At 44.4% G+C, this 26259-nt stretch overlaps 2 long non-coding RNA genes across 2 annotated transcripts in view; one reads left to right on the top strand and one right to left on the bottom strand.

The window, feature by feature from the left end:
• Positions 1-26259, bottom strand: part of LOC140727754 (uncharacterized) — a 65352-nt gene that overhangs the window by 35226 nt on the left and 3867 nt on the right. The window lies entirely within an intron of this gene.
• LOC140727755 (uncharacterized) overlaps positions 21344-26259 on the top strand; it is a 48592-nt gene continuing 43676 nt past the window's right edge. Inside the window, exons 1-2 of the long non-coding RNA XR_012098922.1 lie at positions 21344-21921; positions 23811-23901. This is a non-coding gene — a long non-coding RNA (uncharacterized lncRNA). The remainder of the gene's footprint in view (positions 21922-23810; positions 23902-26259) is intronic.

Genomic DNA, 26259 nt, shown 5'->3' with positions numbered 1-26259 from the left:
TGCTGAGCCACGTAAAGTGACCGTCAACCCAAGTACTCCACTCCCCAGCGAGGTACAATACCCTCTTTCTCTCGAGGCTGAATAGGGGATTGAAAGATCGTAAAAAGCAAATATGCTATGCCCCTGGTTTACCACAAGCTATAAATCAAGTTCGTGAACGATGTACGATACATATTTTACAAAATCCTAGGAAACTAGTGAAGGTGGAAGGATCTCATACACCACCCTCTGATGGACCCTTCGTGTATTTACAGATGGATTTTATAGAATTACCTTTGTGCAAAGGATATAAATATGTATTGGTCATCACTGATGTTTTTTATTGGTGGATTGGTGCATTTCCTTGTAGAAAGAATTATGCAGTTATAGTAGCTACATGTTTATTGAAGGAAATCATCCTGAGGTTTGGGATCCATTGAAAACTGTCTAGCAACAGTGGTACCCATTTTACTGAGAGGGTAATAAAAGTCCTTACAGGCTGACCAACGTTTCCTCAGTGGGCAGGTTTAATGGAAAAGATGAATGGAACAATTAAAAACAAGCTTAGTAAAAAGTGTGAACGATTGAAAGTTAACAAGGTGAGTAAAGTCCTTTAGTAATCAAAAGAAATGCTAAATATGTGGTAAGCTACAAAAACAATATGATAGAGACAATGAGAAGTCTAAAGATCAAATCTAACGAGCGAGAGAATACTGTAGTTCAATCGATATGCATTGTATGAAGTTTCAAAGCAAACTAAAACAAATTGAAAGAGCATCGCCACGACTTCAAGTGGGCTGTCCTGCTAGTGACGCTACTGCTGGGACTTCAGCAACAGCAATGGCATCTGAACTCTGAGGAATTACAGGATAGACGTGACATGGCCCCTCGCAACCAATGTGAGATTGACAGTGATAAAACAAAAAGATTGACAGCTCTGTCAGCTGAAACTATTGCTAATTACTGTATTGACAAGCCAGTGGCAGATCAATCGACCATTCCTCAACCGCTCAACAATCTGCTGAAGTACAGGAAGTGCTCAGATGACCCTGTGATTCTTAACTGAAAGTGTTTTAAACTTTCAAGGTGACCTTGTGTACTGCACCTGAATTAACAATCCCTAATACAGCTATAAGTCAACAAGAAACACAGGATAGCAGTCTTAATTCAAGAACACGGAGACCGACTGCATCCCATTGGTTATTCATTTGATTCTATAATGGCTCCTCAATGATTGAGAGAGGGATTCAGGTGGTTGCTTCTGGAACCAAAGTGCTGGCATCAGGTAACATGTCACTGCAACTGGTAGGGCAAGAGTCTCTACCTGGGGAGCAGTGAAGAACTAACTGTACGGAACTGACAAATCTCGGTCCTCCCCTTCCATTAAACGGCACTTATTGTGTATGTGGTTACCAGGCCCACCCCTGGCTGCCGGGCATGTCCCCTGAGTCGGAGGGGAGGTGGAAAGAGCCGTGACCCTGGAGGGTCTGCTGTTATGTTGCTTACATAGTGCCACACGTGTGACACTTGGAGCCACTGCCTCGCCACCCTCTGGTTGATAACAGAGGCCGAGAGATTCCGGATGATTGCCTTTCTGTGATATGGTACCGCGGGACTGTCCCTACAGCTGATTAATATGGAGAAAATAGCACATATGTCTTTGCTCAAGCCCAACAAGCATTAAATAAGTTGTCTGTGGAACTGATGGCTGTTCATACATTACCATTACAGAACAAATTAGCTTTGGGTTTGATTCTATCAGAAAAAGGGGACACTTATTCTGCTGCATTTACATACCTGACAAATCAGAAAATATAACTAACTCAGCAAATCACATCTGAGAAGCTACAAAAGAGATTAAGAAAGTAGGGGATCAGCATCACAACCATTTCACTCCGGGAGCTGGATGGTGGCCATTCGAGATGCGGGGGGCATTGTGAACAATTATTCTGTATGATGGTATAACTATTGATATTATAAGAATGGCTGTTCTTCCTTTACAGTTTTTGTGTGAAGCAACAGGACAAAGGAAAGGAATTGTTGAATCAAAAGGGTATTTGTGGTATAGTTTTGAAACTACATCATTGCTGTAGACGTATATACATATGTACACATTTCAGTTACTGTATTTGGGGAAATGTAGTGTTGTCATGAAATGACAGAAAAAAGAGGGAATGTGTACTTGTAGTAACAAAATGGTGTTTTTGTCTGCAACAAAATGGAAACTGTGTTGTACCAGAGTGCTTTGCTAATAGTGTTCATACAACATTATGCCGATGGACCTTAAGCATATGACAAACTGCATAAAGACAAACAGATACGTTACTGGAAGAATACCAAGTACACTGAATAAGTAGGTGAACAGAATGCACCCTGACATTCAACTGATGTGCAGTCGCTAACACTTGGGTATAAAGGAATGACTATGCTGTCTGATTTCTTTTTCAAAGCTATCACCAGCTTTTGTGCAATGATGGTTCCATTGCAGCAAGTAAAATAAACACACTTATGATTGATCCATTCTCATTAATCGTTGCTTACCATCATCCCCCTCAAAACGAATCAGTAAACTCCCTAGATCTGGGCCTTAGTACCCCCTTGTGCAATTGGATCTTGGATTTTCTTACTTCCAGACCCCAGTCTGTTCAGATTGGCCAAAACATCTCCTCTACAATCTCCATTAGCGCAGGTGCACCACAGGGCAATGTGCTTAGCTCCCTTCTCTGATTTACACCTATGGCTGTGTGGCTAAGTAGAGTTCCAACACCATATTCAAGTTTCCTGGTGACACCACTTTTCTGGACTGTGGTGATGAATTAGCATAGAGGAGCGATTAAAGTTTTGGCTGAGTGATGTCATAACAAAACCTCTCATTCAATGTCGGTAAGACCAAAAAACTGATTGTAGACTTCAGGAGAGGGAAACCAGAGGTCCATGAGCTAGTACTCATCGGAGAATCAGAGGTGGAGAGGATCAGTAGTTTTAAATTCCTGGATGTCTGTATAAAGGACCTGCATATAAATGTAATTACAAAAAAAGCATGACAGCACCTCTACTTCCTTAGGAGTCTGTGGAGATCTGGAATAACATCAAAAACATCGACAAACTTCCAAAGATGTGTAGAGGAAAGTGTACTGACTGGCCTAGTACGGGAACACTAATGCCTTTGAGCAGAAAATCCTACAAAAGGTAATGGATTCAGCCCAGTACATCACAGGTAAAGGCATTATTGAGCACATCTACATGAAACGCTGTTGTAAAAAAGCAGCATTCATTATCAAAGATCCTCACCTCCCAGGCCATTCTCTTTTCTCACTGCTTCCTTCAGGTAGAACATATATGTCAAACTCAAGGCCCGCGGGCCAAATCCGGCCCGCGGTGGAATTATCTTTGGCCCGCGAGATAATATCTAATTACTATTAAAGCTGGCCCCAGTAATCGAAGCGCCTATGGCGTATGATATGGCTAATGCTGAGTTTATTCAGGTACCAGGTTTTCAGGGTTTTTAGTGTTTATTCGGCAGTCTTGCTCGGCAGTCTTCTTCATAAGAAACGGAATTTGTAAAGTGAAACACTTTGTAGTTATAGCAGAGACTGAGACACATGAGAGCAGGCTGAAAAAACGGAGGCAACAAAAGCTGCGTTCGCACGCATCCGACTGATCCGGCCCGCATGAAGCTGCATTTTGCTCAATCCGGCCCGTGACCTAAAATGAGTTTGACACCCCTGAGGTAGAAGGTACAAGTGCCTCAGGACTCACACCACCAAGATCAAGAACAATTACCTCCCCTCAGCCATCAAGCTCTTGAACAGAAGTGGATAACTACACTTACGTATTGAAATGTTCCCACCGCCAATAATCTCTCTTTAAGGACTCTTTATCTTGTTCTTTCATGCTCTCGTAATTTATTGCTATTTATTTATATTTGCATTTGCCCACTTTTGTTTATTCTATGCTCTTGCTCTTTCATTGATCCTGTTTACAGTTACTATTCTATAAATTGGCTGAGTATGCCTGCAGGGAGAAGAATCTCAGGATTATATGAGGTGACATGTATAGTATGTACTCTGATAATAAATTTTACTTTGAATGTTGAACTTCTTGTTATAAGACAAGCGAAAAAGTGCTGGACAAGTAAAGCAGCTTCTATTTTGACTGTGCCTCAAGACTACATCTTTGTATCTCTGCTTTCACAATGCTGCAACTCGACTTCCAGTCTGAACTCCTCTACACACTAGAACTTTTCTCTTTCCCTCTCAACCTTTTGACTGAGACTAATCATACTTGTCATTTCCACTGCATTACCTAGGAAACTGCTCGCTGTCACTTCACACTGATTGACAGGCTCCTCCCTCAAGTAGCAAACTTAGCACTAACGCAGTATCAGCAAACTCGTTGGTGTAGCTGCTGATTAGAACCAGTAACAGAGGGAAATCTACCAGCAAAACATCTTTTAATGGAGGTAATCAACTTCCAGCAGCAATGACTGGTACAACCACTTATGGTATATTCCATTACACCAAACTCTTGGCATGTTCCACTATGTGGCATATTGAGTTCCTAAAGAAATATTTACCTCTTATATTTGCACAACATTCTGTAGAATCTGTAAGGATGAAAAAAATCATTGAAGTCTAAACATTAACTGAATGTATGGATGACATTACACCCAACATACTTACCTTCAACCTTATTCCAATATATGGTATTTCATGTTTTGGATGAGCCAATTACACAAATAATTGGAAACATTGCGATTTAATATTTTCAAGCTATTTATATATTACCATTAGATTGTTATTACCTGAATCTTGTTTCACTTTGGTTTACTAACATTTTTTGAGGCATGCCTACTTAAAATTCAGTACAGGTCAACTGATGTGACTTTACTTATTTTGTAAGTCACAATCTCAAAACAATTCCAAGTTTGTCAAACATCTCCCCCTTATAAATCTATATTGATTATTAATCATCATTTTCTAAGCAGCTTGTTATTACTTTCTTACTAATAGACTGTAGGACTTTACCTACTGCAGTTGCCAGGGTAGCTAGTAAGTGCTGAGTAGGAAGCTTAGCATTAGCAGAGTATCTAGCAAGCTCCTTGGTGTGGCTACTACCGAAAACAAGTAACAGAGGAAAGCCTACCAGCAAAGCATCTTTTAATGTAGGCAATCAGCTTCCAACTAACAGCAATGGCTGGTACAATAACGTATCCAAAATTCCACCACATGGTACACTGAGTTTTTAAAGAAACACTGACCTCTTATAAATAAACGTGCTGTTGAATTTAAAGGATGGAAAATAATTGAAGTTCCAAAGTCTAAACTGAAAAAACACTAACTGAAGTTATGGAATGCAGAAATAAATTACTTCCAACACTTATATTAAAAAAAGCTCAATAACTTTAACGATTTACTTCTTCAACATTTTTTAACTTTCCTATAAGTAGCTATCAGATACCTTAAGGCAAACACAAGCTATTCCCTTCTTTTGGTGAGCCAGTTGCAGAAATAAAGGAATCATTGATATCTGATGTTTTTTCAATAACTTATATATTACCATTACATCGTTCTTCCTTGTTTCCTCTTTCCCTTCTTTGTAAAATAGAGGGCTACATTTGCTACGTTTCATAAATCTGTAGAACTGTCCCAGAATCTTTAGGAATTTGGAAAATGACACACAAAAGCACTCCTTTTAAAACTTAAGATGCTGGTCATCAGGTCCTGGGACTTCATTAACTCATTAGTTCACCAATATTATTATTTTAAACAATTGCTAAATTCTTTGAGTTACTGTGTTTCTTTGTGGGTTTCAGCATCTATTTCCATGAAGACAGGCACAAAATTGTTGCTAATTTCTATGCCATTTTCTCATTATCCAGTTAACTCAAAGAGTTATACAGCACAGAAACAGGCCCTTCAGCCCAACGTGTCCATGCCGTCCACCTGAGATCTTCCTGTCTCAGTCCATAAACAATCCTGATTAACTTCTGATCATCTTTTTGTCATTTTTTGTTGTTATGCTATTTACTTTTCCTTTGTTTAATCATTTTATACACATACATCATGTTCGGAAATAATGCGTCTGTGGGGCATACTAAGCATATATGCAAATTCTAAGTGTAAATATATGCACTTCATCATGCTTGATGAATATTGATCACTGCTGGCCCCACCCAAAGCTGTTCAAACATTATGTATGTTGGAAGTGAAGGACCTCTTATATGCTTTTGCCAAAACTGAATCTGAAGATGCAAATAGTAAATTAATCAATTATAATTTAGATTCATTTCCAATAATTAAGATGGTATAACTGATGAAAGCATTACCAAATATTACGTGTTACTTAGCATTTGATAATTAGGAGGAATATAAATCATTTATCTGGTAGGCTTTAAAAGCTATAATTTGCTGTTGAATCATTTTGAAAATTATAGTTTCAGTCTTAGATATTTTTAAAGGCCCTAATTTTAATTAAGTCTTTGGAGACAACAAGGATGAAAATAAGACATGTTAATTCTTAGTTTTATACAATCTGCACTAAAATCTGTGGAGTAAATAACTCCATAGAATCTATGTGAGAGTAGGAGGAGATATTTCCTGCTCTAGAACAGAGGGGTGAGTGTGCAACTGAATTGTCGTTGAATCAAAGTGCAGAGAGGGATATATTTAGACCCATATATGCTGGTAATCAGGGTGCCTCACTTCATTCTCTACGGCTCAAAGGAGCTCTTCTTTCTGAAAGGCTATGTGCAACAATCAGCCCACATCCCACACAAATCTTTGGTCAGTCAAAGTTAGGTAGCCAAACCATTACGTAGGAAGTAGGAACAGAAGTAGGCCATCTGGCTCTTACAGCTTGCTCTACAACTCATCATGATCACAGCTGATCATATACTTTCCTGCCCTGTCCTCATGTTCACTTATTATTCCAAAATCATCAGATCTTTATTTTAAATGAATTCAATGATCCAGCTTCTATGGATTCTGGGAGAGAGAATTCGATGTAGGAGGAGCCCAGCCTGCTTCATTCTCAGTGCTAAATGGCCTGCACCTTTTTCTGAAACAGATACTTTGATTCTGGACTCTTTGGCCCGGTGAAACATTCTCCCTGCATCCAGTTATCTGAGCCCTGTAAGAATTCTGCATAATTCAGTAAGATCGTCCTTCAGTCTTCTAAACTTAGATTAACAGTCCAAATCCAGAACTATGTCTGGTCTCCTCAGATATTAAGCCTACAGCTAATCTATTGAAGCTCTACTGCTCTTCCTTAATGGCGAGAATAACCTTTCAGCATAAAAATAACCAAAACTATCCACAGTACTCAGATTCAGCCTTGTCAATGCATTAGGACATCTTCATATAATAAAGGCTAACATACCATTTGCCCTCCTAGTGGCTTGCCGCACCTGTATGTTGGACTCCACGATTTTTGTACAAAGACACCTGTGTCACTTTGAACATGAGCATTACTTCCTCTTATTTAAAAAACACCCTGTTTTTTCTCTTTTTATTAACATAACTTTACATTTTCCACTTTATCCTTCATCTGTTATTTTCTCTGCCAGTCATTCACCTTGTCTACATCTCTTCAAAGCTCCTACACATTGCCTTCCTGCTCTCAACGCGACCTACTTTTGAGTTATCCAACTTGTAAAAAGAATACAAAGGGCTAACTCTCAATTAATGCACTTTTAGCCTCCAATCAATGAAAATAATTCCAGAATCTACAGAATTTTGTAAGCTCATAACTAAAACATCCATTATCTCTACGGCCACTCACGTTAAAATTCTGAGATGTAAATCTTGAGATGTATCACACTTTAATCTCAGTACTATTCTTTTACTAATATTTATTTCCTTCAGTTCCATGTTTCTCACTAAACATTGGTTCCTCAGAATATCTGGCAGTGGTTTTTATGTCTTTTTCTATAGGGACAGACAAAAATAAAACTATTTAATTTCTCTGCCATTTCCTTATCTTCCCAATAATAAATTAACCCATCTCCAGCTGCAAGGGGCCCATAATCACCTTCCTGAAGTACTTAATTTATGAATACCAATATACACTCTTACAGTGCCATACTGTGCAATCCTAAGACTTTTGCGCTGTACTGTATTTGTTGATGTGGAGCAGAAAGTGAGTTTGTAAATGTGGCCAAAGCCAAAGATGTTGGGAATGGTGAGGGTGGAGCGCCGTAGGAGGGTTGTGGGATAGGTGGCAGAGAAGGAGTGCCAGGAGCAGGGGGTGGCACAGTTTCAGACCCTCTTAGCCCCGGCACTCCTTCAATGGTTCCACACAAAATGGCTTTACTGATCATTACAAGATGTCTGGTCTAGTGCTTCCTGTTCCCTATCTTCTCGATTCCCTTTGTCCCAACCATGACTCCCCTCTCCCTGTCCCTTTACCACTCTCAATAGAGACCCACATCAGAATCAGATTTATCACCACTCACATAATTAGTTTTTTGGGGTGCAGCAGTAGAGTGAAGTACATAAAATTACTATAGTACTGTGCAAAAGTCTTAAGCACCCTAATTATATATGTGTGCCTATACTTTTGCACAGTACTGTACATTTTTGTGTTTCTTGTTAGTTTACTTTCATATTTGTGCCTACCTTTTTAATTATTCCTGTTTAGCTTACAGCTATTTTTGTCAACTTTATAAGGGTCTTCCTTTAATTTAAAACACTCTTTGATTTCCCCCGTCAGTAACAGGATGGGCCACTTTTCTAGTTAGGTTTTTTGTGCCATTGCACAAGGAGTTGGTTCTCCAAATTATTGGGATGGAAGTCATTGACAAAGTAGGTAAGACAGGATGTGGTAACTTTGCTCTGATTCAGCAAGGGCATACAAAGGACAGAAAAGATGCTGGAACTACTCAGCTGGCCTGAAAAATCTATGAACAGAGTGTGAAAGGTTTAGGGCAATGACCTTTCACTACAACTGGGAAGAATTAGAAACTGCCTAATGCCACATCTTAATGTTTAATGCAAAGGGATTTTATCTATAACAAGATTGGGCACATTGTGAACACGGCCTGCTTCTGCACAGTCTCTCTGGGTTCTCCAGGGTCATGCCAACGCCTGGGCACACAAGTCATTAGCAGTGGGCAAGGACTGTAACCATGTACAGTATCCAGTGATGGACAGGGTGTGCCTGTGACACTGCAGCAGTACACCTGCCGTGTCTCGGAGTTCCTCACTTTCTCAGGCTCATTACTGCAGACCGGGAGCTGCCACTTCTGTTTTGTAACACCAAGGCACAAAACTAATTGAAAGAAAAACACGGAGCTGGGATAACTCATGTACGCTTCATTTTTATTTTAATAAAGTGTGCACAAATGACTTGGTGGCATAATGACGTATGCCATTCACATACTTTTACATATAATCCATAATGAATTATGTAAACAATAAAGCAGGTGTAAGCAAACAAATATTTACAATATTACTCAAATATTACTGAAATATCAATACGTAACAGCTGGGAGCTGCATTTGCTGCAGGGACCCACTGGGAATGGGGGTTCATAGTGAGTGGACTACACACAGACTTCTACTGGCATCACACCCCCCCCCCCCACCTCACTGCACCAACCCCGACTCCTGACTTCCATTTGCCTCCCTAATCTGCAGCCTAGGAGTGCAGAGAAAGATACACCCTCAGCCATGCTAGGAATGGGCCCCAGCCTCTGCACCGCCCACACCCACTGGGTGAGTTCGGAGAGAGGAGAGAGGAAGGGCGGTGAAGATACAAATAACAGAAGTGGGAATGGGGAGGTACAGGAGGAACTGCGTCGAAGAGGCAGCCTCACCCACACTGGAATCGAAGCATGCACTCAGAGTGAGTCACTGAATGCAGCCAGCACTCCTGCTCCTCTTTCTCCCCCATTGCCTTCTCACCCCTCTCCCCCTATCTCTTCACCCACTCCACCTTGCTCCTGCTTCTTCTTACCACTTCCTCGGCTCTCCCCACCACTCTCACTCCTACTGGCCCTACTCCACCCTCGCACCGCCTCCGTGAAGGACGGCCGCAAACCCTGGAAACCCGAAATAAGAACAGAAAGTTCTGGCAACGTTCAGCAGGTCAAGGGAAGAGAAGCAGAGGTGGTGGTTCAGCACAAAGACCACTCGCTGGAACGTGAATTGTAAGAAAACAGGTTCATTTTAAATTAGAGGAGGTGTGGGGAAATAGATGAAATGTGCAGTCTAGGGCAAGCCATTGTTTGGGAGTTACTGACCCCAGAGGCTGTTATGAGGAAAGTATTGTCATTGGAACAAAAACAATGGGGACAAAGATCACTCCATTACAATCTGACAGTTTCTCTGCCTGCTTCATAATTACTCCAGTAATGAGACTTTGCACCTAGAAGCCTCTGAGGTGTCTTCTTCCTTAGCCATGTCTTCCCTTATAGCATAGTTGATGGAACCCTCAACACAGCTTATCTACTTCCAACGCCTCTGCTCCCACCTCTTTTCCTCCTGGATAGAGCAAAGATACCATTCCCCTGATCCCCTATTGCCAGCCTGCTAAGCTTCACATTTAGTATACAGCATCACTCAGCCTCTACTTGTTGACCAGCTTCAATCAGATTTCACTTCCTGGTGCATTTTCCTTTCCTCTCCTTTCACTGTTCAGCATTTCGTAATTCCGTATTCAACTCTTTCGTGCCCGCCAGTCACTTCTTTTGTTATGACACTTCTGCAAGGAGCCGCAGGAAATGCTATTCCATTTTTCCCCCTCTTCCCTTCCCATCTTCCAAGAATCCAGACAGTTCTTTCAAGTGAAGCAGGCTTTTACTTGCTTTCCACTCATTCTAGTGTTCCGATATGGTCACCTCCACGATGAAGATACAGACATACTATCACTGTCATATGTCATGAAACTTGCTGTTTTGTTGTAGCAGTATAGTGCAAGAAAGTGGTGCTCCCCCACTTTCTTTTTCCATGGCTTTCTGTCCTCTCCTATCAGATTCCCCCTTCTCCAAACCTGTATCTCTTTCTCCAACTTTGTAGTTCTTTACATCACCACTTCCCCCCCACCCCCCCGGTTTTACCTATCACCTCGTGTTTCTTCCTCCACTCCCCTCACCTTCTAATTCTGATTCCTCAGTTTTTTTTGTCCCGTTTTGATGAAGGGTCTCAGCCCAAAACACTGACTATACCTGGCCTGCTGACTTCCTCCACCATTCTGTGTGTGTATGTGTTGCTTGGATTTCCAGCATCTGCAGATTATTTTCTCTTGCTTGTGACTGACAAATATCCAATGTGCAAAAGAGGTCAAATTGAGCAAATCATTTAAAAAAAGATAAACAAATAATAGGTAAACTTGAGCTGCAGAGTTTCCAAAAGTGCAGAGTCAAGTCAAATTCATATTCCACTCTTGGGCCTCAAAGATTTAATCTGCTCCAACGCATTAATTGGTGGTGAGTACTGAGCTAAAGCTCTGGTTCATTTTCCACTCTCAGGCCTCAATGCTTTCATCTGGTTTGAAGCCGGCCCCGGTGATGGCCGACCTTCATCTTCAAGGTGACGGACCTGCATTCCTGAGAGCCAAATTCACTGAATTCTTCAGGAGATTAGAAAATCACTAGTTCATTCAGACCAGTGGTTCCCAAATTATTTTGAGTCACTGCACTCTTGGCTCCCAAGCCTCATCCCCAGTGAACTACACAGTGAATGGTAAATATATTAGATTCAGCTTTTCTCAAGAAAGTAATGATGGCATCCTATCCTTGATGGTGTCCCATCTGTTGTACAAGCAAAAATGTTGGTCAGCAGAATATCCTTCTTTTTGAAAAATTGCTTGACAAGCTGAAATATCGACTCCCTCTTCATATCTGTTTCTAGTATCCTTGCGAATAACAGCTCTTGAACTATGCTTTTATTTTTTATGAAGTAAACATAACCAATGTAACACTTACCCAAAAGGCTGGTATATGTCTAGGGGAAAAGGAGATCCAGCCACACACCAACCCACCTCCCGTACACGCAGGTGCTGTGAGAATCGAGTTTATGCCTCGCGCCGCCCACCGTATCAACTTCACACCAAATACCATTATGAAATACACTTTATAGAGTTTACTAACATTAGCTAAAGAAGTATTAGGCAATATAATATATATATATATATATATATATATATATATATAAGGAAAGAAAAAAACAAAAGGCGTCAACTTATCAAAGTTCAGTCAGTGTAGTGCACATCGTAGGAGCTCAATCAACGAATCATCCGACAGCCACGTCGTCACCCCTGGGACCACCCGGTGGTCTTACGAGCAGTCCAGCGCCCGTCCACCTTCCTCGTCCGTCTTCCTCCCGACTCTCTTCACACCCAAAAGCCCGCGAAAACCCTTCCCCCAAGTTCCCAGCCTCACAAAACACAATAACATTCCCCATTGATTAACAAATGAATACAATTACCATATCAGCCATTCTAAAGTGAAACAACAGCGAGAGAAACACTTATCAGACAAAGAAGCATCCCTACTCGTAACAAACCAAAGAAGCCATTTTGAGTAACATACACAGGACATTGTACATTCTCTCCCCACCAGCAAATGTCATGCCCTCATGGCATTACCAGAGTTCCCCAAAGCTTCTTGCAACACACAAAACCCAACCCAGGTGCAGAAAGCAGTGACATAACTACCCAGAGCAGTAGAAATCACACTCGGTTCTCCTGGTACCACATATGTCAACCGTTCCAGGGGGCGCCTAATCCTCTGAGATCTCCATAACCCTTCTGCCCCACTGGGCTCCCTCTCCACCTGCGAACCCACTGTCTCGGACATCCCAGGTCTACCTGACAGACCCTCACCCCCTTCCTCACGGGGGTCCTCCCTCACCTGAGATCTCTCCGGCTCACGCTCGGGCACCACCCTCTCTCCCACCAATGTTGGCTGACTCTCCATCTGACCCTCAAGACCTTCCCTCCTCTCACCCAATTCAGTATGGGAAGGGCCAGGAGCCTCCTCTCCTGGTACTGGAGCACCAGCGAATGGGAACAGGGGCCACTCATCTGAGTCATCCTCTTCCGAATCGGTAGCCATTTCCAGGCGGGGGACCCGTCCCCGCTCTTCAGCAGCGGGCTCTTCCCTTTCTCTGCGCCCTCGCAGAGTCCTTGTACTGGGCGTAACCTCCCACTCTGACTCCGTATCCACCTGCACCGCTTGACCCAGCGGCAGCAGGTGATTCCGATGGAGTACCTTGATAGGCCCTTTCCCATCCTCAGGTTTCACCCGGTAAACTGGCAGGTTCGGCATCTGGCTCTCTATTACATAGGGGCTGGCCGCCCATCGATCTGCCAACTTGTGCTTACCAGGGAGTCCAAAATTCCGTAAAAGGACCCGGTCGCCCGGCAATAATTGAACAAACTTCACCTTTCGATCATACTGCATCTTATTCCTCTGGTTTTGTTTGGTAGCCGCCGCCTCGGCCAACTCGTACGCCCGCTGTAACTCCCTCTTCATGTCGGACACATACTTTAGATGGGACTTCCCGGGTAATTCACCCACTTCATCCCCAAAACACAAGTCAATGGGCAACCCTGCTTCCCGCCCGAACATCAGATAATAGGGCGAATATCCTGTAGCAACATTGCGAGTACAATTGTAACAGTGAACCAATTGTCCAATATGACGACTCCACCTGCTTTTCTGCCCAATCTCCAGCGTCCCGAGCATATCCAACAAGGTCCTGTTGAACCTCTCTGGCTGCGGATCTCCCTGTGGGTGATAAGGGGTAGTCCTGGATTTCTCAACCCCAAGCATAGTCAGTAATTCATGGATAAGGCGGCTCTCAAAGTCCCGCCCCTGATCGCTATGGATTCACCTGGGAAGGCCGTAATGAACAAAATACTTCTCCCATAACACCTTCGCCACTGTCGTCGCCTTCTGATCCTTAGTGGGAAATGCCTGAGCATAGCGAGTGTAATGATCGGAGATGACTAAGACATTCGCGGTGTTGCTGGTGTCAGGCTCAATCGACAGAAAATCCATACACACCAGGTCCAGAGGTCCCGCACTCTGCAAGTGCGACAGTGGAGCCGCCAACGCAGGCAGGGTCTTCCTCCGGATGCAACGACTGCATCCCCTACAGTATTCTTCGACTTCCCCCCTCATCCGGGGCCAGTAGAACCGGTCTTTGAGTAATCCATAGGTCTTTTCCACCCCCAAGTGTCCAGAATCATCATGTAGGGCCTGGACTACAGCCTGCCGATACTCCTCCGGCAGGACCAGTTGCCAACAGTGGGGTTGGTCCGGAGGCGCCGTTACCCGGTACAAGATTTGGTTCTTTAACTTCAACCGAGACCACTCCTTCAACAACAGAGGCACGAATGGGTGTTTCGCCTTCTCAGACAATGCCCCATCCCCCCTCTCGACCGCTCTCCACACTGCCAATGCCCGGGTCATTTTGCTGAGCAGCTGCCACTTCCCCTGGACTCAATTCCGGCAACTGTTTAGTCCACAGTGCGGTCAGGTCACAGTAAGCTAGGGGTATGGCGTCGTCAAAACCCCCCAAATGGTCCACGGCTCGTTCCAGCCTCCCTCTTCCCTCGGCCTTCACGGTGATAGCAAACTGACACATCGCCTTCACTCCAAGGGCAGGGACACTCTCCCACTCCTCGTCCCTCTCCTGTTCCCCTGGCTCCCGACGAGACAAAGCATCCGCATCGACATTCTTGCTTCCGGGGTGGTACCTCAGGCTGAAATCATATACAGACAAGGCCACCAGCCACCGATGTCCTGTGGCATCCAGTTTCGCCGAAGTCAAAATATAAGTGAGAGGATCGTTATCCGTTCGCACCTCAAACTTGGCTCCGTACAGGTAATAGCTCAACTTGTCCACCACCGCCCACTTCAGCGCCAGGAACTCCAACTTGTGAGTGGGATAGTTTCTCTCCGATGGCGACAAGCTTTGGCTGACAAAGACTACCGGTTTCAATGCTTTGCCATGCTCCTGGTACAGAACAGCCCCGAGACCCTCTCGGCTGGCATCCGTGTGCAGCACATAGGGCTTCTGGGGATCGGCAAAAGCCAACACCGGGGCCGGGGTCAGTGCCCTTTTCAAAGATCGGAACGCCTCTTCACATTGATCATCCCATCTCGAGCCAAAAGGTTCCGCCGGGTTCCAGTATCCTCCAGCGTCCTGCCTCTGGTCCCCCCGTCCTTTTCTTTCCCACCGGGGGATAGCCACACAACAGCTGAGTCAACGGGTGACACACTTTGGCGTATCCTTTCACAAATCGCCGGTAATACCCACAGAACCCCAAAAATGAGCGCAGAGCGCCCACTTTCTGGGATCTCGGCCAGGTAGTCACAGCCTCTATCTTGGTTGGATCAGTAGCCACTCCCTCTCGCGAAATGATATGGCCAACGTAGCTAACCGACGACTTGCAGAACTGGCATTTGTCCAGGGAAAGCTTCAACCCTTCTTCATTAAGCCGGCCCAACACCTTCAACAGCCTCTCCTCATGTTCCTCCAAAGTCGATCCAAACACTATCAAATCGTCCAGGTACACCAGCACCTCTAACAGATTCATATCCCCCTTCTCTTTACAAGCTCCCAGGAGCCGTCGCACAACGGGGGAATTAGTCCCCACCAGGTGTTCAGCATCACCGGTTTCCACCGGGTCAGGACAAACCAACACCAACGTCTCAATAGCTTCGGACACTCCCACATCGCCCTCCGAGAACTCCAATCTCACCGATAGGTACCCATCGTACGGGTAGTCACCCTCGCTCACACCCCAAATCTGCAGGGCGTCAAATGGGGTTACGGGCAAATGCTTTAGATATTGGTTGTAGAAAGACCGGTGCAATAAGGTCACCTGCGATCCCGTATCAAGAACGGCTTTTGCGTAAACTCCCTCTATCCGTAGACCCACACTGGCACGGGGTCCTACCAGCCCATCCGGAATAGAGGTGTGGGCACCCAGTGGTCCCCTGGCTGATCTCTGGGAATGTGTTCCTCCAGAGGCTCCAGTCCGTTCCCTCACTGAGCCTCTCCTAAGTTTCCTGACACCTCTCCCTTCTTAGTCGCAGGAGGGCTTGTCCTCCGCGGAACTCCTTGTCTCTCACAATCCCACCTAAAGTGTCCCTCCTCTCCACAGCTATAGCACACCCTCGGCCGCCCACAGTCCCGCCTGAAATGCCCCTCTTTCCCACAGTTAAAGCACACGCTGCCTGCCGCCCCTCCTCTTCCAGGACGACTCCCGCCCCCAACCCACTGCACTGGTCGCCCCTGAGAGTGGGTACCTCCCCTGTCCCTCCCCTCCAGAGGGGGTTCTCTACTCCCCAGTGGGTTGTCATTCCTCCACCCAGCCACCACTTCCTGTATCGCTGAGGATCGCTCCCGTAGGCCCGCGCCCCTTTTCCACCCCAACGCTCTCTCTTCCTCCCGCACCTCTCTAATCAGTTGCCCGAACGATGGAGGGGGCCTTTCCTATAAGCCTGCCGGATAATCCACGCCACCTTGTCCTCCTCCAGAGAGCCACTAAATAACTGACTCATCCTCGCGCTAGCCACGTCAGGCGCCTTCACTACCCCCCCAGCGCCGCAGCCCCGAGAGCATCCCCTCCATCCTAAATATGTACTCGAAGAGCTTTTCCCCTCTCCGTTGCTCCAGGCGTTGGAACTCTGCTAAAAGCAGCCAGGGTTCCCCTGACAACCCAAACGCTCCCTCCAAAACTTCTATACATTCCTCCACTGAGGCCCCAGGCTTCTCCACTTTCAACTCCCGGACTGTTTTGGCTGCTAAACCCCTCAAACTTCCCACCAATCTCTGCCTCTTCTCCTCCTCCGAGCCTGGCCACTCCTCTAACATCAAGGACGTATGCTCGATCCAAGTCTCATAGTCCACCTCCCCATCCGGAGTAGGCTTGGCTCCGGAGAACACCCTCAGCTTCAGCCGTGGCCTCTCGGCCACTCCCACCAGGGAGTTAAGTGCGGCTGCCATCTCTGAGGCTTCCCCCCTACCTGGGGGGGGCCTAGTCACGACTCCCTCCTCCCAACTCCCTCTACTAGTGCCGGCCACCTCTCTGGGGTTTTCCTCTAGCTCTAGCTCCTGCTCCGATGTCTCCTCCGCCTCATCCTCGGAGAAGGGGTGGAGCCCCCACAGCCCCTCCTGCCCCGGTACACTGGCCATCGCCGGCAGTTCCAACGTCCTGATGTCAGCACTCGTACTAACCAACACCCAGCTAGACTCCACCTCTTTACCACACCGTCTAGCTACCAATTCTACCTGCCCCATACCGTTCACCAAACTTAACCCCCGCACTAATGCGTCTCCCGAAACTCAAAAATCCACTCCACTCACTACGCATGCATACTGTACTGGTACACCTGGTACACTGAAAATAACGTGGCAACAGTTTCATTCGGGAAAGTTGATAAATTTGACAGTGGCTAGGAGTAGTACATCAAAAGGGTGGAACTGTATTGTAACACGAACAACATGAAGGAGTAAAACAAAGCCCCTACACTTCTTAGCTTACTGTGTTCGAGGACGTACAGTCCCTTACGCAACTTGGTAACTCCCGAAAAGCCAGCAAGCAAGACGATCAATGAAATTGTTATAATTTTACAAAATCATTTAAGTCCTAAACCACTGGTAATAGCTGAGAGCTTTAGATTTTATAAAAGGAACCAGTCAAAGGATGAAAGCATTTCTGAGTACATTGCAGAAGTTCACAAACTTTCCCAGTACTGTGCCTTTAGAGACGGATTTTCTGATGCATTAAGGGATAGGCTTGTATGTGGCATGCATAGTCAAAGCACTCAGAACAGGCTACTGTCAGAAAGAGACAGGCATTGATCATTGCAATATTGTTACAGACTGCAGCAAAGGATGCAACAGAACTATAGAAAATGAGATTAAAATGTGAAATGCACAAAATGTCCCTGTAAGATGCAAAAAGTCAAAAATGTTATTGATGTGGCAAATCCTCCCATGATGCAAATGACTGTTGGTTCAAAGAAAGTTTGCAGAAAGTGTCACAGACAAGGTCACATAGAGGGTGTGTAAGTCAGACAGAACGCACAAACAAAGAGAAAAACAACACCGAATGAAAAGTTTCAAACTCAAAACTAAGCAAGTGCATATGGTGCGAAATGTGAAACAGAATCAGACAACACAGAGTCTGACAAAGGTGAGCTGTCATGCCTGGAATTGCATAATGTTACTGAAGCAGATAACAAAATCATCTGGATCACAACAGATGTGTCTGGTGCAAAACTGAAATTGGAAGTGGATACAGGGTCAGCTTTGTCTATAAGTTCAGAGACTGACTACAACAGACTATATTCTAAGCCACAATTAAAGAGGACCTCAGTGATGATAAAGACTTACACAAGTCAGAGACTGTCTTCCAAAGGCAAACTGAAAGTAATTGTGATGTATGGAGGCCAAAGACAATGGTTAGAGCTTTATGTATTGAAACATGGAGGGTCAGCATTTTTTGGATGTGAATGGTTGAGAAAAATCCAACTGGACTGGCACTCTATCAAAGCTTTCAGTGTGACATCAACAGGCAATGGCAGCCCGAACAGAGATTGGCACAGTTACTTAATGCTAATGAGAACGTGTTTGAGAATCTGTTTGAGAAAGGGATCGGTAAACTCAAAGGCACGAAGGACAGAATTGAATTGACTGAAGCAGCAACACCAAGATTCCATAAAGCACATCCAGAGCCTTACGCTCTACGCCCTAAAGTGGATGCTAAACTGCAGGGCTTGGAGGCGTCTGGAATTCTCCCTAAGGTTGAGTGGAGTGATTGGGCCACACCCATTGTCCCAGTGATCAAGAAAGGGAAGGCCGGAGCAATTTGCATATGTGCAGATTTCCAGGACAGCATCAACCCGGTGCTACATACTGCGAAGTATCCCTGCCACAAATAGAAGGCAGTTTTGTTTCTTTGACAGGCAGGGAGAAGTTTTCAAAGATTGACTTGTCACAAGCCTATCTGCAAATGGAGATTGAGGAGTCAAGCAGGAAGTACCTCACAATCAACGTTCACAAGAGACAGTCCCAGTCTAATCGTTAACACGTACAAACAAGCTGGAGGTACTCAGCAGGTCGGGCAGCATCCGTGGAAACGAGCAGTCAACGTTTCGGGCCGAGACCCTTCATCAGGACTGAAGAAAGAGAGGGCAGGGGCCCTATAAAGAAGGTGGGGGGAGGGTGGAAGGTGCCAGGTGAAAAACCAATCAGAAGAAAGATCGTGGTGGGGGAGGGGAAGCAGGGAGGGGATAGGCAGGAGAGGTGAAGAAGGAATGTAAGGGGAAAGCACTATGGGTAGTAGAAGAAGGCAGAATCAAGAGAGAGGTGATAGGCAGCTGGAAGAGGAGGCAGAGTGAAAGTGGGATGGGGTATGTCAAAGAGCACTGATGTGTGGATCTCATGTTGTGGTTCCCTCTAAACTGCGCACAAGAGTGTCAGAAATTCTGCATGAAGGACAGCTGGGTACTGTCAACATAGAAACATGGAAACCATAGAAACCCTACAGCACAATACAGGCCCTTTGGCCCACAATGCTGTGCCAAACATGTCCCTACCTTAGAAATTACCTAGGGTTACCCTTAGCCCTTTATTTTTCTAAGCTCCATGGACCTATTCACGAGTCTCTTAAAAGACCCTATCGTATCCGCCTCCACCACCATCGCCGGCAGCCCATCCCACACACTCACCACTCTCTGTGTAAAAAACTTACCCCTGACATCTCCTCTGTACCTACTTCCAAGCACCTTAAAATTCTGCCCTCTCATGTTAACCATTTCAGCCCTGGGAAAAAGCCTCTGACTATCCACACGATCAATGCCTCTCATCATCTTATACACCTCTATCAGATCACCTCTCACTCTCCATCATTCCAAGGAGAAAAGGCCGAGTTCACTCAAACTATTCTCATAAGAGATGCTCCCCAATCCAGGCAACATCCTTGTAAGTCTCCTCTGCATCCTTTCTATAATTCATGTGCATGCAGATGGGATATTTTAATTTGGCATTGTGGTCAGTACAGGTATCGTGGGTTTTTGGAGTTGGCCAGCAACCAGTCACCAAGCGAGAGTACTTGAAGAGAGCTACCTTTTCAATCAGGTCCACACTTAAGATTAAAAAAGCCAGTACATTATGGCAGTTTCTGGGAGTTGTACTGTGACCAATCACTGAGTGGAATCAAAGAAAGGGCGAATAAAAATAATGCAAGCACAAGTGGAGCAGCCATTTTTGAAGTGGCCATTGTGAGTGGGTCAGTGTTTGGAGAAGAGTTTCGCCCGGAGCTACGTGTGGTGGCCAGGTGTAGATAAACAGATTGAAGACTCGGCCAGAAGATGTTCAGGATGTCACAAAGTTCAAAATGCACCCCACAGGCACCATTACACCAGTGGGAGTGGCCATCGTCATCATGGTAAAGAGTACATATTGGCTTTGATGAGCCATTCATGGACTCCATGTTCCTGATCACTGTGGATGCTCATTCAAAGCATCGAAACATTCTAATTAGCCCCCTACCCCCTCTATCTATTATTCACATGACTGCATTGCACTGGACGATTTAAATAACTTTAGTGATACTGTTTACATTGTAAATACATGCCAGTGTTTATGCATTAATGCACATTTTATTCCATATCCATTCTTTAACATCTGACTTTATTTTTATGTAATTCTCTATTCTTTATCATTGTTGGATGTTTTTTTTTGTTACAGGTCACGCCCTGACCATCAAATTCTTATACATGCAGATGTATGTAGATGGTGACTAAAGCTGATTCTTGATTTGAGATAGAGTGAATCAGTGTGCATTGAACATGGATCTCCAGATGTGATACGCACTGAAAAATACCAAATGTTGGTGTATGAATCCGAAGTGTGAAATCTGGAATCGATGTGGTTTCAACTTTATCGTTCTGTTGGCACATCACCTGCCAAACCCAAAGTCAGGTAACATAAAATGACCACTGTCTACTTAATTCTCCTTTGAACATATCACACTTTTCACTTCTATTTTCTTTATAACAAGAATTAAAATCAGGAGATCCATTCTGTTCTTTTTCATTATTTCCCATTTTTCATTTCAAAATTACCTCCTGTCAGTAGATAGCGTTTACCCCTGTGCCACAGGGGTGGCTCAGTAATTGTGCTGACATCTATATCTTATTTTCTCATTCAGTATTGTTTTCCCAAGATAAGCAAGGTGGCGCCAGACAAAGGCAGGAATTGTGCCAGCAGCACTCCAGACCGGTCTGGTTTCTGCTCCGTTTCCCTTCAGGGAAATCAGAAGCAGGGAAGTCGAGGGAGTACTGAGAGGGGCAGAGCACTCCAGTAAAAACGAGTGCGAGGAAGTGGAAGCAAATAACAACAGGGGGAGAGGAGAGATTGGTCTATGTGGCAGCTGCTCCGGGACTCTCACAGTTGTAGCTCACAGGAGAGCATTCTGAGCTGCACTAATTAATCAGCTGAAACTTCATCAAGTCCTTCGAGAATCTTCAAAGATCCCCAGTTGGAATATTGGAGATTAAATGACAATGTTGCTCTGACAACTGTTTAGCAAAAGGGAAAAGGAAATCTATGAGTCAGGGCAGAGTGAAGGTTAACTCAAGGACAGTCTGCAGAGACAAAGAACCCACTGATGTCTGAGCACTGTCTCTGTCGCTGCTGAAACCTTGGGTCCCATTCCTGACATACTGAGTCCAGGGGAACAGATTGGCTGCAGCTTGAACCTGAGCTTAAGTCTCTTGACTGCCCAGTGGTCTGGCTGAGGGGGCAGCTTGTAACTATCCTGTCCTGTTAGAATAAGACGTCCAGCCACCTCTCTCAGAACTCAGTCAAGCAATAGATGATTGAGAGGACACAGGAGACTGCAGCCGTTCGAATCTGGAGCAACCAACCATCTGCTGGAGAAACTCAGTGGCTGAGCAGCATGTGGGGAGTGTCGGGTGAGAAACGATTTGTCGACATTTCAGGCCAAGCCCTGCGTCAGAACTGAGTGGAACAGGAAGAGAGTCGGTACAAAGTGGAGAGAGGGAGTGGTCAGATAGGGACCAGCGGGTGATTGGTGCACTGAGGAGGGATGATGGCCAGGTGGGGCCTGGTAAGGAAGGGGGGTGGAGCTGGGAGACAGAGGCAAGTGGATATTGGATGGAGGCAGACAAAATAAAGCAGATGGTTGAAGGTGGAGACAACAGCTGGAGTGTGATAGGCAGAAACACAAAGTATGCCATTTCTGAATGGGGTAGGTGAGGAAGGCAATGATGGGAACCATTAGGGGACATAAAGGGCGGATGGGGGGGAGGTGGGAGTCATTTGAATGGTAGGTGGATGGAACCAGGAGGGTAAACAGGATGAAAATAGGTGATGGGGACCTATGGGTGGATTGGGAAAGGGGGCAAAACGGGGGGATTGGAAATAGATTGCATAGAGAGAGAAGGGTTGGGGGAGGTTTTGCAGGAGGTAAGGATTCCTGAAATTGGAAAAATGATGATCCTACCATTGTCTACACAGGCAGAATAAATGAGGACTTTTTCCTCTAATCTGCATTGCCCCTCACCTTGGCAGTGGAGATAGCCAGGAATGGAATGCCAGTGAGGAGATGAAGAGGGAAGTTGAAATGGCAACTAGTAACTGTGAATGCCCATTGTACTCTGCAAATTGGTCACTTAGTCAGTATTTGGTTTTGCCAATACAGAGAAGGCAATATTCTGAGCTCCAAGCTCAGTAGATGAGCGAGAGGAGGTGTGTCTAAGTCCCTGGATAGTGCCAAGGAAGGAAGTGCAAAGGCAGTTTTACACAGTCTCCAGGTCCAGGTGAAAGTTCCAGGGGTCAGGAAGTGGTGGGGGGGGGGGGGAATGAGTTGACTAAGGATGCACAGGGGAAGTGGTCCCTGCAGAAGACAGGAAAGGATGGGGAGGGGATGGTGGGGGCTGGTGGGACCTATTTGTAGCTGTCAGATACTGTACTGGGTACAGAGGCCAGTAGGGTGAGAGTAGAGATCACGGAAGCTCTGTCTGGAGGGAGATGGGATGAGAGAAACAGAGGAAAAGAGAAGGCTCTCTTGACCACCATCGAAGGGAAACATTTCCTGAAAGAGGAGGACATTTCAGGTGTACTGGAATAGAAAGCCTCACCTTGAGATCAGATGCAGAGGAAAAGGGATAGCATCCTTTTAAGAGACAGGGTGCGAAGAGGTGGCAGTCAGTGGGTTTATAGTAAATGTTAGTGGATAGTTTGTCTCCGAGATGGAGACAAAGATCAAGAAGAGGGAGAGTAGTATCAGAAATGGTCCAAGTGAATTTGAGAGCAGAGTGGAAGTTAACAGTGATTTTGATAAGATGGCAGAGCAATATAATGGCCTGTTTAAAGAGGTCGAAATGAAGAAAGTAGTGGATTCCACTACTTTTTGTTTTCTTGCTCACACGATTAGACCACAAGGACATCTCACACATTCATCTAGACTAAATACTCGAAAGCAAACAGTGATGCAGACGAGTAGAAATATGCTGAGTGCCACTTTCTTGAAATGTGTGGTGAAGTCATTGTCTAAAGGAAACATAAAGAAAACAAAGATAAAACTCTTCAAATTCACAAATAACACCAAACTAAGAGGCAATGGAAAAAAACTGACAGCTGACGATACTGTGTAGATAGATCAATCCTTTATTGATCTCAAAGGAAATTACAGTGTCACGGTAGCATTACAAGTGCACAAGTATAAATATTATAAATAGTATACATCAATACTTAGATGGATTGGAAATCCATATACTGTAGATGTATGACAGATTAGGAGAACGTACTAATCTATAGACTATTGTTCCTCTTGGTACAGTTTAGGTCTGGCTGCTTTCTTGAGGGACAAGCGCATACTCCAGCCTTCAACTGGATGAATTTCCCATATGAAAACAGCAGCTAGTGTACTGGTAGGAAACAATCATTTGCTGTTTTTTTCAAAGACTATTATGTGCAGGTTTCCTGCACTCCAGAGGCCATGACTCAATCTAACAATATAAAATTTTGAAATGAATGCGTGAGTATTATAATCTACTCATTATCAATAAAATTTCAAGCTTATTCATGTCATTAGTCATTCAATGGTATCTAATGGTCAAAAGAACCAGTGGGGCTTTGGCTGATTTTTCACTGCAATCTGATTTCCGTCCCTTTGTTGACTGGTATCATCTCTACAAGTGGTGAGTCATGCCCTTTCCTACATTAGATATATATTACAGAAAGTACCTAGCAGCAAAACCCTGATCACTCGGTATTTTGATTTAAGACTCCTATAAAGGTAAATGGTGAATAATTCATATACAGAATTTATTTGCAAATAAAGAAAAATAATTCCCTGAAATTCTCCCAAAGAAAGCTCTCCAAAAAACATCTCACCAGTACTCCCAGTAATTGAAATCCGCTGCTTGGGACTACATCAACTAGAGGCCCAGTTATTAAGGACAGAGAGGATTGCTCTTTACACCCTAATTCTGAGTTGATATTCATTCCCTGTATCTATTGGGTTCTCATTCAGATTGCTTAATATTGGGTATTCACTCTAGTACGGAGGAACCTGCAACAGTCAACACCATGGTAGAATGCATACTTAATAACAAATTTGTAGATAAGGATCGCAGAAGGTACATGTATGAGAAAAGCTGTTGTTTTCTAACTTAACATGTTGAACAAAGGAAATTGGTATTGATTTCTGCAAGAGTATAGATAATTTTGGTTCGTTAAGAGCATGCAGTATATCTGTATCATTCCAGGTGAGTCATTGTAAAGGAACAAACACACAGCTCAGGATTAACCCTAAATCTAAAGGAAGTGTAATTCAACTGAGAAATTAAGAGATTCTCCAGATGTTGGAAATCCAGAGTGACACACACAAAATGCTGGAGGAAATCAGCAGATCAAGTGACATATATGGACAGAAACAGACAGTTGGCTCTTCATTCCTTTCCAAAGATTATGCCTGATCTGCTGAGTTCCTCCAGTATCTTGGGCGTTCATTTGAATAGAAAATTTGATTACACGAGATGGGTGAAATTTCTGATCTTTATAAGTTTGGCACTCAGCTGTAGTCTATAATTTGCTTTGTCCATCTATTTGTGCTAGAGTTTCTCAACATGTTCACTGAATACCTCTAGACTAGAGCATGGGACAGGAGTTCCACCAGGCCAGTAGCTTTTTACTGATTCCACAGAATGACCAGCATCATCTCTGACGGAGGGAAGGGCCCAAGAAAGTGTATCCTGTTTTATTGCTTAAAGCGAATCAAACATGCCTCCCTGAAAAACAATTCTTTTTCTCTCATTGAAGGGCAAATGGGTGAACATCCGAAGATTAGCCCATTTACTATGAAGCTTGGGAGGAAGACATGAGCCATCATCGGACCATTGAAACAGATCAGACAATTCTAGTTCCTAAGAGGGGATGCAGAGGAAATTCATGAGGCTACTTCAGGCCCAGAAAATTAGTTTTGAGGAGAGACTGACTTGGCTGAGATTATTTTCCTTCAAACAACAGGAGACGGAGGGAAAATTTGCAGAGGTGGAAAAGTGATGAAATGGTTACGCAGATTGAATAGGGATGACATAGCAGAGAGAAAATAGAAAACATGGACACGATGGATGAAACGATGTCCCGTGCTGTAAATTTCAATGAATCTATCAGTGTCAGTTCTGTCTTGTTTCTGAGGCAGAGGTTGTGAAGTCCTGCTCTAAGACCTTGTGCTTTATATGTGAGCACAGAAATCTAGACTACCAATTCAGTGCAGTACTGAGGGCTTGCTTCATTATTGGAGAGATGTATCAGCTGGCCTCTCTCTCTCTCTCAGGTGAATGTAAGGGGTCCCATGGCATTATTTTGCAGAAGATAAGAGGAGTTATCCCTTGTGTCTTAGCAAATACGTAGTTATTCCTCAATCAACATCACAAATACTTACTATCATTTATTATTTGCAGGTGGTTGCTATCCATTAATTAGCTGCCCCATTTCCCATATTACCACGATGATGACATGTTGAAGAACATCATTAGTCATAAAGTGCTTTGAGACAACCCAAGGCCACTGTACTATTCGAAAGCAAGTTTATCCTTGCAATCAGTGCCACAGAGAAAGCCGGTCAGGGAATGAAGATGTAGAGGAATTTATTACCAATGCAATGCCATTGTGGTGGTTTTTGTCTGACCCCCTGCATTGCATTCACTTTATTTATTTAATCATTTCGAGATACAGTGAGAAACGGACCCTTCCAGCCCTTCGACCTATGTCACCCAGCAATC

The sequence above is a fragment of the Hemitrygon akajei genome, chromosome 5 (assembly GCF_048418815.1).
Source record: "Hemitrygon akajei chromosome 5, sHemAka1.3, whole genome shotgun sequence".
Classification (NCBI taxonomy): domain Eukaryota; kingdom Metazoa; phylum Chordata; class Chondrichthyes; order Myliobatiformes; family Dasyatidae; genus Hemitrygon; species Hemitrygon akajei.
Note: the sequence above shows the minus strand (reverse complement) of the source record. Positions and strands in the feature narration are given on the sequence as shown.